Raw genomic sequence first — 7,051 nt, 5'->3', positions numbered from 1 at the left:
GCACATACATACCGCCACCATAAATGACATGTTGAGCAGCTCTGCCACCCCCTCAATTCCCTCACGCTTCCCCTTTGGAGTCAAACCTTCCCCTTACCCTACCTTGAGCAACCATTGATCTGTTCTTTATCTCTACAGTTCTGAATTTCCCAGAATGCAAATTAAATGGGATCATTTGATATATAGTTTTTTTGGATATGCTTTTCACTCACCATGATGCCTATGAAATTTAAACACGTTGTTGTATGAAGTGATTGACTCTTTTTTGCAACTGAGTGGTATTCCATTATGTGGATATATATTTGAGTGTATGATGCTACTTATCCATTCTCAATTGAGGGCTAGTTGACTTGTTTCCAATCTGGGGTGATTATTAATAAAGCTGCTATAAGCATTCATATTTAAGGTGTTTTTTTTTTTTTGCATGATTGAAAGCTTTCTTTTCTCTAGAGTGGGATTCCCACTGGGCTATGTGAAGTGGGTACATTTAATGCCATGGGGAAGTGCCAAGTTATTTTGCAGAGAGGTTGCATAATTTTGCATTCCCAGCAGCAGCATGGGAACATTCCTGCTGCTTCACATCCTTGTCTTGGTACTCTCAGGTATTCTGGTGGTAGTCATTCTAATAGGTTCTTGGTATGTCTCCTTGTAGTTTTAATTTACATTTCTTCAATTTCTCCAGTGATGTTGAGTATATTTTCATGAACAGGGTATGGCAAGATAAGACAGACCTGAGTTCAAGTGCTGTTTCTGGCATTTACTTGGGACCTTGGCAAGTAACCAGATGCCCTCTGAGCTTCTGTCTCACTGGCGAATGGATGACATAATAGTACCTCCTTCATAGCTTGTTTGCTATAAGGATAAATGAGATTCCTCAGGCCCCTTTTGAGATAAGAATTTTCTACCACCTAAAACTACCACCTAGATAAGTCTCCTCCAGGACTGGCTCTTTGAAATGCAAACATTCAAGAGGTACTACCTGTCTGGCTCCTACTTCCTATGGGAGAGTGAAGGCCTAACTTTGGTGAGCACCTTGTACCACTATCACATGTCGTAAAGATATAAGAAGTTTGTGCCTCTTCTGCATAAGTGTTCATTAGCAAACCAAATGGCCTGGTCACATGGACCAAATGTTATTCATTAGCCCATCCTGGCACTTAAAAATGTCTCCTGACTTTTGTCTTGTTGAAGTACATTAATTTTGCTTCCTGATTGTAATACAGTCACATGACACATGATGAAGTTTCAGTCAACAATGAGCCACATATATCGGGTTCCATAAGACTGTATCATCTAGCAAAGCCACAGCTGTCTTTGTTTGAGTACATTTTAAGATGTTTGCACAACAATCATGTTGCCTAATGACACATTTCTGTGAACATGTCCCTATCATAAAATGACATATAATTATAGTTATTATTTAATAAAGTCTATCTTTTTGGTCTATACTAGTGTCTGGCTTTGTTTATCTTTTTTGTGGGGAGTACTGGGGATTGAACTTACCCATGGAGCCACATTCCCAGCTCTTTTGTATTCTATTTAGAGACAGGGTCTTACTGAGTTACTTAGTGCCTTGTTAAGTTGCTGAGGCTGGCTTCGAACTCACAATCTTCCTGCCTCAGCCTCCCAAGCTGCTGGGATTACAGGCATGTGCCACTGTGCCCAGTCATTGAAAGTATTTGAAGTAGTCAGAAGAATCAGCTGCAATAAATTTATAATTTACAGGAAGAACATAACTTCCCTAGATCGGGCCCTGAATAATCTCTGGCCCTCAAAATTTCTGGAGTAAGTCTGCCAACACAGCTCTGGCATGGGACAGAAGTAAGGCGCTGGCCTTTCCCTGTCCATGTTGGCTTCTCTGAAGTCCTCTCCCATACCTACCATGAATCTCTGCAGTAGTCTCCTGTTTTCCCTACTCTGAACATTTGAATGTCCCCAGGTCATTCTTTACACTGGGCCAAAGGTTATCTCAGCATAGGTACAGTCCCATTGGTTTCTTCTCTAAAACCTCCAATGGCTCCTCACTACTGAGAAGGGATAACCCAAAGTCCCCAATATGGTCTGAAGTTTCTTGGTGACCTGACCTCAAACTTTTTGAGCAATGTGTCCTATGGCATCTTTTTCTCACCTCTGTGATTTTGTTTTGTCACCTTTGTTTAGAATATCTTCCTATTTCCACCCTGAGGGCTCAGCTCAAATGTCACCTTCTCTGGGGGACATTTGGGGATCCACTAGTTCCATGCTTTTCTTAGACCTTACTATATTTTTAGGGAGCCAGGGCAGAAAGTGTTTGACCCAGGACTTAGGTATAGATGGATAAGTGTCTAAACCTCGACCTGGTCCTGACTAGTTTCTTAAGCTCAGTCATCATCTAAATGAAATGAAAATACAGGTACAATGATGAGAACAGTCCATGCTTTCATGGGCCTGAAAGTTAAGGAGGAGAGTGAAATAATCACAAGCTATGTGTAATGAGAATAATACCCTAAAAAAGAGAAGTAAAATTCTATGTGAGCAGTTACTCTGGTGGATCAGAGTAAGGGGTCACTAAATGGTAGTGTGGAGGGAGTAGGTAAAGGAAGAGTATTCAAGTCAGAGGGAAAGCATGTGCAATGGCCCTGTGGTAGAAGGAAGCAGCAAGGGAATATAGATAGCACCAAACACTCCCCACCTGGTGCCACGTGGCCTGACAAGAACTAAGGACCTCCCAGCTTTTGTAGGGGAAGAAAGACAGAAATCTAAGCGGGGACCCAGGGACCCAAACACTCTAACCTGACTTTTTGCTGGTGCTGGGTCTTTAGGGCAGTTAGTCAGTCTACCCTTGGTAACCCCTTTCCCTTTTCCTAGCTTTGTGGCCATGTCCCTTCCTGCGAAATAGAGTGGATTTGGACCAATCAGGCCAAAACTTTTCCTGGGGTCACCCTGAGTTGTTGGGGAAGGAGCACAGAAAAATTCTTCCCTCAGCATCCCTGGAACCTGATCTTTACCTTTTAAGCAGGCTCAGGCCTGTGGCCACCTCCCTAAGCATCTACCAGGCAGACATTCCCTCCTCCAACTTTCTGGCCAGGGCCACCCAAGCCAAGTCCAATGCATTTGGAGGGACATCCAGTGGCATCTCTTCAGCCAAGTCATCTGCAGAGTGGGGCTGATGTAGCCACAATGTGGGGCACAGCCAGCAGGAGCTTCTGCAAATCTTCTTCTCACTGTCTAGAATACAGGTATCATTTACCTCAAGGGGTTTCCTTCACTTTGCAGGTCATAGGCTTTAGCTAGGACTCCCAGTAGGGCAGCTGTGGCCCAAGAGAGAATCCAGGAATTTTAGGAGAATCAGGAAGGTGGTAGGAAAAGGCACCATGTTGAGTTGGCCATGAGGCATGGATGTGGATCATACCAGGACAGCAGCATCATTGAGGTCCAACTTTTCTGCTCACAGTTCAGGAGGGACCAAAGGCATGAGCCACCTTTCAGAAGGAAGGAAGATAAGAGTACACTATGGAAGAGAGAAACCATCTGGTTCCCTGATGCCCAGAGGTTAGAACTAGTCTTCCACGCCCAGCAACATTTAAAGTTTAAGGAGGACTGGTAGACCGCAAGCTATCTGCTCTGCATTGGAAAGACAGGGACTTAAGGGTGACCTGGAACATGGGGTCCCATACCACCTCCCTGGGCTCCAATTCTGGCCTTGCTACTTGGTGGCCACAAAATCTTGGGAAACTCTTTGAATTCAATTTCCTGACCCATAAATGGGGATAATAATAGTTCTTTCTTTGAGCACAGTCAGGAGGAGTTCAATGAGCTAACCCTTCTCCATCCAATATGGCAGCCACTCACCAGTGTGCTAAGACTGCTGAAACAAAGCATCCCAAACTTTAAACAACAGAATATTATCTTCTTTCAGTTCCTGAGTCCAGAAGTCCAACATCAAGATTTCAGCAACATAAGTTTTTTTCTAAGGACTCGGAAGAAGAATGTGCTCCATGTGCTCTCCCCTAGCTTCTAAAGGTTTTCCAGCCACCTTTGGCAACCCTCAGATTGAAGAAGCATCATCCTGATCCTTTTTCATCTTCACATGATATTCTCCCTGTGTGGTTCTCTGTGTCCAATTTGTCCCTTTTTATAAGGAGTTCCTGAAGTAAGGGTCCACCCTATACCATTATGACCTCATCATGACTAATTACATCTACAATGACCCTGTTTCCAAGTAAAGTCACACTCTAAACTACTAGGGTTTAGGAGTTTCCCATTTGAATGGGGGGTGGGTGGGCAGGATTCAATGCATAACTCCACATGTGGCTTATTGAACATTCAAAAATGTGACTAGTTGTTGCCAGGTGTGCTGACACAAGACTGTAATCCCAGCAGCTCAGGAGGCTGAGGCACGAGGATTCCAAGTTCAAATCCAGCCGCAGAAATTTAGCAAGACCCTGTCTCAAAATGAAAAGTTAAAGGGGCTGGGAATTGGGGATGTAGCTGAGTGGTAGAGCACCCTGGGTTCAATCCCCTGTACCAAAGGGAAAAAAAAAGTGATTAGTTGGAATGAAGTGTACTGTATGAACACATGCCAGATTTCAAAGACTTGGTACAAATGACAAAATGATATGTCACCATTAATTAACTATTAAGGAGATAATCTATCTTGTTTGTTAATCATATTGATCACATTTTGAAATAATAACATTCTGGATATAAAATATAAATGACTATTTAATGTGTCTGCTAGAAAACTTAAAGTCACCTGGGTGGCTCACATTTTTCCAAAGGACTTACATTCCCCCAGCCCCCCTGCAGTGTGGGGAATTGAATTCAAAGCCTCATGCATGCTAAGCAAGAGGTCTACCACTAAACCACATCACCAGCCCCTCACATTATTTTTCTAGTGGACAGCACTGAACTAATATTTTCAAGCCCTTCAAGCAGAGCCTGGTAAGTAGAAAATACCTGTAAGTGCTAGTTAAATAAAGACTTCTCTTTGCTGGTGACTCGTTCCCTGTGGCATTTTAAAATATGGCTTTACCTATTCCTTAGGGACTGAGAAAGGTTGGGGCAAATTTCTTTTCTCGTCCAGACCTTTCTGCATTGAATGAGTTGTTTTACATTCCAGAAGCATATAGCAAATATTCTGTGGTCCTGTTTTTTTCAAATTGTTCTGTGGTATTTTTCTCACACCATTATAAAGGATTCATCAACCATGTTAAGCACCATAGTTTCTTTAAAAATTATTTCAGATTTTCCTGTTAACAATATACAGATTACTTTAAACTTAAAATATTTTTCTGTCAGGATTATCATTGGGCAAAGTGGTAAAATATTTAAGCATCCTGATGTGTATGGTCTTGTAGTTTTCTAGAGAAGCAATCAGTTTCTACTCCTGCCAGCAGTATGTAACTATCTCCATCTCGCCAACTTCTACCTAACTTTATTATCATTTTTAAAAAGATTGTGTTTTGTTTGTTTGGGGTTTGTTATTGTTTGTTTTCTCATTTGTTAAAAGAAAAAAACATCCCATTGCTCAATGTGTTAGTCAACTTTTTGTCTGTGTGACAAAATATCTTACAGAATCAACTTAAAGGAGAAAATATTTACTTTGGCTCATAGTTTTAGATGTTCCAGTCCACGAAAGGCTGGCTTCATTGCTGTTAGGCCTATAATGAGGAAGAACATCATGGTCTAGAAGGTGTGGAAGAATTAAGCTGCTCACCTGATGGTGGGGAAGCAAAGAAAGAGGAAGAGATCAGGGATAAAATATACTCTTCAAGGGCAAGGCCTCCAGTGACCTATTTCCTCCAACTAGCCTTCACCTCCTGAAGGTTAATCACTTCCCAATAGCACCACCAACTGGGGACCAGACTTTTAACACATGAGCCCTTGGGAAACATTTCAAGATCCAAACTATAACACTTGATTGCACATTTCTTTTCTGGACACTGGGCATTTAGCCATTTAATAAATGTGCCCTGTGTATTTTCTTTTCTGCAAATAGTCCATTTATTTATCTGCGTCTTACTATTTCTCTTGTCTACTTTTGTGAGTTCTTTTTAAAATATGAATTTTCCTACATTTTCATTTCCCCGAATTCACATCAGCAAACACTGACAATATCTTAATTTTTTCTTGTTTAACAGATTTTCATACTTTTATATAGTCAAATAAATTCATTTTCCCTTTATGATTTTCTTTCATTGCTTTTAAATGCAAACCATGCCCTTCTATAAATGTGGTGTCTTTTTCGCTTTCTCTTAGCTTTTTAAAATTACAGCAGAATGCCCTTTGATTCATTATACACAAATGGAGCACAATTTTTCATTTCTTTGGTTGTACACAAAGTAGAGTCACACCATTAGTGCAATCATACATGTACCTAGGGTAATGATGTCCATCTCATTCCATCATCTTTCCTACTCCTGTGCCTGCTGCCCTCCCCTCTCTCCCCTTTGCCCAATCTGAAGTTCCTCTATTCATCCCATGTCCCTCCCCCCATTATGGATCAGCATCCACTTATCAGAGAAAACATTCAGACTTTTTGGTTTTTTTGGGATTGGCTTACTTTGCTTAGCATAATATCTCCATCCATTTACCTGCAAATGCCATAATTTTATTCTCTTTTAATGCTGAGTAATATTCAATTGTGTATATATATATATATATATATATATATATATATATATATATTACAGTTTCTTTATCCATTCATCTATTGAAGATCTTTTAGCATTTTTTTGTGAATTTCTTTCTTTGATTTAAAATGCCCCTAGGGCAAACATATTCAAATGAAATACAATGCAAGTCGCAAATGTGAGCCACACATGTAATTTAAAATATTCTGGAAGCTACAAATTTTTTATATTTATTTTTTAGTTTTAGGTAAACATAATATCTTTCTTTTATTTTTATGTGGTGCTGAGGATCGAACCCAGTGCTTAACGTGTGCGAGGTGAGCACTCTACCACTTGAGCCACAACCCCAGCCCCTTGCAGCTATGACTTTAAAAAGTAAAAAAAAAAAAAAAAAAAAAAAAAAAAAAAAAAAAAAAAAAAAAAAAAAAAAAAAAAAA

The sequence above is a fragment of the Marmota marmota genome, unplaced genomic scaffold, assembly GCF_001458135.2.
Source record: "Marmota marmota marmota unplaced genomic scaffold, marMar, whole genome shotgun sequence".
Classification (NCBI taxonomy): Eukaryota; Metazoa; Chordata; class Mammalia; order Rodentia; family Sciuridae; genus Marmota; species Marmota marmota.
This window is presented reverse-complemented; position numbering follows the sequence as displayed.